General features: G+C 44.8%; 1 non-coding gene across 1 annotated transcript; it reads right to left on the bottom strand.

Moving 5' to 3' along the window:
* Positions 1–689: 689 nt before the first annotated feature.
* On the bottom strand, positions 690–778 carry trnar-ucg (transfer RNA arginine (anticodon UCG)). Its single transcript is given in 2 exon segments — positions 690–725; positions 742–778. It is a non-coding gene; the product is annotated as a tRNA-Arg (tRNA).
* Between the last annotated feature and the right edge of the window lie 3,874 nt (positions 779–4,652).

The raw sequence follows: 4,652 nt of genomic DNA, 5'->3' as shown, positions 1-4,652 counted from the left end.
TCTCTGGAACTTTCTCACTGTCTTTGTGTTTTCTGTTTCAATCTGGTATGGAGATTCTGGGAAGATGAGTTTCACTGCCTGGGAGGATCTTTGTGGTTTTCCTGCAGAAACACAAAACAAAGTCTCTTTTCAGAGTCACCCACCGCCTCATAGGGACAGCAGTGACATGGGAACGGGAGCTGGGGTGTGTTTTATGCCGGAAATATCAGTTAATGATTTATGTTCTGCTCTCGTTATATTCCAATCTCTGAATTGAGCCTTTCCACCACACCAGGGTTATGGGGAGAGTTTTCATCGTTTCTTTTCTAAACGTACAGACGATGTTATAAAGTTGCTGATTTACCCAGATGGCGGATTCTCCCCTCACAGTGAAAAGTAACATCACACCTTCACATTGTTTTATAATTGAATAATTAGTCAAATGGAATTATTTGTGATGTTATTTCCCCCGAGACGGTGTTTCCTGCAGTGAAACTGAGCAGTTTCAGCTCAGGCATTCAGGGACCTGGAATTCCTGCAGTTTGAACCCGCTGGAACCCCAGCCCACTTCTGATTGGTCACCCTCTTCTCATAAAGTCAGTGACAGCACATGAGGAGGCCATTCGCCCCATTGAGTCCATGTCGGGTTTCCAATCTGTTCAGTCCCCGACTCAATCCCCAAATCCCTGCATGATCCCTTTGGGTCAAAATGACCGTGGCAGGACTCGAACCTGCAATCTTCTGATAACATCATAGACTACATCGAAGTCAGACGCCTTATCCATTAGGCCACACAGCCATTAGCTTACATGAATGATTCAATCAGAGAATCTCGAAGCACAAAATACAAAAAATCATTGGTTGAACCTGTCAACCTGGCAGAATATTTGAATTTGTGAAAGCCGCCAATTTCACTGTGGAAAAGAAGTGATCGACTGGAAAAGTACATAAAAATCTATTTTCCCGTAGCGGTTTAAATAAACTTTTAAAACACAATTTTGCTTTTACCGACTCAAATTGCTGGTGCTATTTTATGAACAGCTTTATTTTGCCAATTTTTGTCAACTTCTCATCCGTAACTGACAGTAAAAGACTCCGTTCAGCAATCTTTCACGCGACAAATAACTCAAACTCGGTGTGGAAGTAATAAATTACAGACTATTGGTAATTCCCCTTCACACAGGCTTCAGGGGGACAGTGAGAAGCCACTGAAATAGTTGCTTCATCCTTTTAAAAGGTTCCCATTCTGTCCTGTTACTGACATGTTGGAATCAGATTTGTATTTAACAAGATATTTCTGTGAAAACAAAATCCTCAACAGACCAGCTGGGAATCTGGGAATCACTGTAGTAAAATTTTGATTGAGAAGACGGGACCGTCTCACCAGCAGCCGGGTTACATTCCCCTCACATCCTTATACAGTGAGCAGCTCTTTCCCTCGAGAAATAGACAGCAGCAGTTGGAAGTTCAGTAAAAGGATCGGTTCATTGAGACAAGTTTCTGACTGACAGGTGGTGCTGAATATTAATACAAGAAGGTCCTGGAATGGGAAACAAGTGTCCAGAGTAGGGTCTGAAATCAGGACAGGGAAATGGCCAGCACTGACACAGATCATTTCATTATTACATTGATATCTGACCGTCTAAAAGGAGAAGCGAGTTAAACACATGATGGTGAAAGGAATGGAAGATGATGCTGGTTGTTCTAGATGAAGAGGGATAGACAGAGGTGTGGGTACAGCAGACTTCAGACAGTAATCAGCCCTTTCAGATACTGTGGGTGGATCTGAAAAGAGCCTTTGGGATAGGGAAAAAAGCTCTTTGTTTAAAAACCCTCAAATAGCTACCTTGTAATTGGTCAGGTTACTAATGTTTTAGTTAGTGTAATTTATGAATAATTACTAATTAGAAAGTGCTGTTTGGACAGAGTGTAAAGCTGTGAGTTGATGTGTGAGGGACTTCACTGACTGGGGGAAGGAGGTGCTCTTTGGTCTTTTCTGCCTTTTCAGCCTCCATGGTGTAGGGGAAGAAGCTGATCGGTGAGTAACTGGTAAATTATTCTACTTATTACACTTATTACACGAGCAATAATGAGTTTGTAAAGCTAAGTAATGGCAGGGCAGCTCGAAAAGTAAAAGTTCTAAATTGGGGGAAGGCAAATTTTACAAAACTGAGAGGTGATTTGGTGGATGTGGACTGGATACAACTACTTGAAGGAAACCCAAGGATGTTTTATCAGTCCATTAAGAGCAAGAGGATAACTAAGGAAAGGGTATGGCCTATCAGAGATGTACAAGGGAACTTCTGTGTGGATCCAGAAGATGTGGGCGGGGTTCTTAATGAGTTTTTTGTCTCTGCCTTCACAAAGGAGAGGGATGATGCAGACATTGTAGTAAAAGAAGAGGAGTGTGAAATATTAGATACGATAAGCATAATGAGAGTGGAAGTGCTAGAGAGTCTGACATCCTTCAAAATGAATAAATCACCAGGGCCGGATGGTTTGCATCTGAGGTTGTTAAAGGAAGCCAGGGAGTAAATAGTGGATGCGCTGAGGATCATCTTCAAATCCTCACTGGATATGGGGGAGGTGCCGGAGGATTGGAGGTCTGCGAACGTTGTACTATTATTTTAAAAGGATGTGGTAAGTCTGACCTCAGTGGTGGGTAAATTATTCGAATCAATTCTGAGGGACAGGATAAACTACCACTTAGAAAGGCACGGATTAATCAGGGATAGTCAGCATGGATTTTTTAATGGAAGGTCATGTCTCACTAACTTTATTGAGTTTTTTGAGGAAGTAACAAGGAACATTGATGAGGATAGTGCGGTGGATGTGGTTTACATGGATTTTAGTAAGGCATTTGATAAGGTCCCACATGGCAGTCTGGTCAATAAAATGAAAGCCCATGGGATACAGGGGAATGTGGAAGGTTGGATCCAAAATTGACTCAGTGACAGCAAACAAAGGATAGTAGTCAACGGATGTTTTTGCAAATGGAAAGCGGTTTTTCGTGGCGTTCCACAGGGCTCAGTGTTGGGTCCCTTGCTGTTTGTGGTGTATATTACCACACGGGCAGCACAGTGGCGCAGCGGTTAGCACCGCAGCCTCACAGCTCCAGCGACCCTGGTTCAATTCTGGGTACTGCCTGTGTGGAGTATGCAAGTTCTACCTGTGTCTGCGTGTGTTTCCTCCGGGTGCTCCAGTTTCCTCCCACATGCCAAAGACTTGCTAGTTGATAGGTTAATTGGCCATTATAAATTGTCCCTCGTATCGGTAGGTGGTAGGGAAACATAGGGGCAGGTGGGGATGTGGTAGGAATATGGAATTAGTGTAGGATTAGGATAACATGGATGGTTTGAGGTCGGCACAGACTCGGTGGGCAGAAGGGCCTGTTTCAGTGCTGTATCTCTTCAAAAAAAAGTTAATTATTTGGAATTAAATGTGGGAGCTATGATTGGGAAATTTGCTGATGACACAAAAATTGGCCGTGTAATTGATAGTGAGGAGGATGGCTGTGGACTTCAGAATGATATGAATGGATTAATTAAGTGGGCGGAAAAGTGGCAAATGGAATTCAATCTGGAGAAGTGTGAGGTAATGCATTTGGGGAGGGCAAACAAAGCAAGGGAATACACAATAAACGGGAAGATATTGAGAGGGGTAGAAGAAGTGAGAGACTTTGGAGCGCATGTCCACAGGTCCCTGAAAGTGACAGGATAGGTAGATAGAGTGGTGAAGAAGGCATATGGAATGCTTTCCTTTCTTGGTCGACAAAAGCAGGGATGTAATGCGAGAACTGTTTAAAACGGTGGTTTGGCCACAGCTGGAGTATTGCGTACAGTTCTGGTCATCACATGACAGAAAGGACATAATTGCTGTGTAGAGAGTACAGAGGAGATTTACAAGAATGATACTGTGGGTAGCTCTGAAAAGAACCTTTGGGTATTTGATAAAATCCTGGCAGATTGCCTTGGTTTTGGTGCCCGGAGCGCTGGTTTTCTTGGGCAGCAGCATGGCCTAGATATTAGGCAGCACCCAGCCCTGAGTGATGGTCACCCCTCCCAGCAGCTTGGTGAGCTCCTCGTCATTCTGGACAGCCAACTGTAGGTGTCTGAGGATGTTGCGGGTCTTCCTGTTGTCCTGGGCCGCGTTACTGGCCAACTCGAGGATTTCAGCGGTCAGATACTCGAGCACAGCAGCCAGATAGACCGGGGCTCCGACACCCACATGCTCAGCATAGTTGCCCTTTCTCAGGAGCCTGTGAACACGGCCCACCGGGAACTGCAGTCCAGCCCAGGAGGAGCGAGACTTGGCCTTGGACCGAGCTTTCCCGCCGGTCTTTCCTCTTCCAGACTTTTCTTTTCCAAAAATATACTTGAGGACATTCCGTGCAGACCACTGCCTGATGGATTGGTGGTCAAAGGTGTTTTTCCACACAAACATTTCCACGAACGCACAGTCCAACTGGATGGAGCGTTCCGTGGCAATGTGACCAGATCCATCCTTCGCAACACCGGGGTCAGATAGAACCTCAGCACATAGTGACAGTTGCTGTTTGCATACTGGGGCTCTCCGCACAGCTTGATGCAGCCACATACTAAGGCGGCCATCAGGTTGAGGGCGATGTTGAGTACATTTTTTCGCCTTTATCCAGAGGTTTGAACATCGTGTCC

The sequence above is a fragment of the Heterodontus francisci genome, unplaced genomic scaffold (assembly GCF_036365525.1).
Source record: "Heterodontus francisci isolate sHetFra1 unplaced genomic scaffold, sHetFra1.hap1 HAP1_SCAFFOLD_43, whole genome shotgun sequence".
Lineage (NCBI taxonomy): Eukaryota > Metazoa > Chordata > Chondrichthyes > Heterodontiformes > Heterodontidae > Heterodontus > Heterodontus francisci.
Note: the sequence above shows the minus strand (reverse complement) of the source record. Positions and strands in the feature narration are given on the sequence as shown.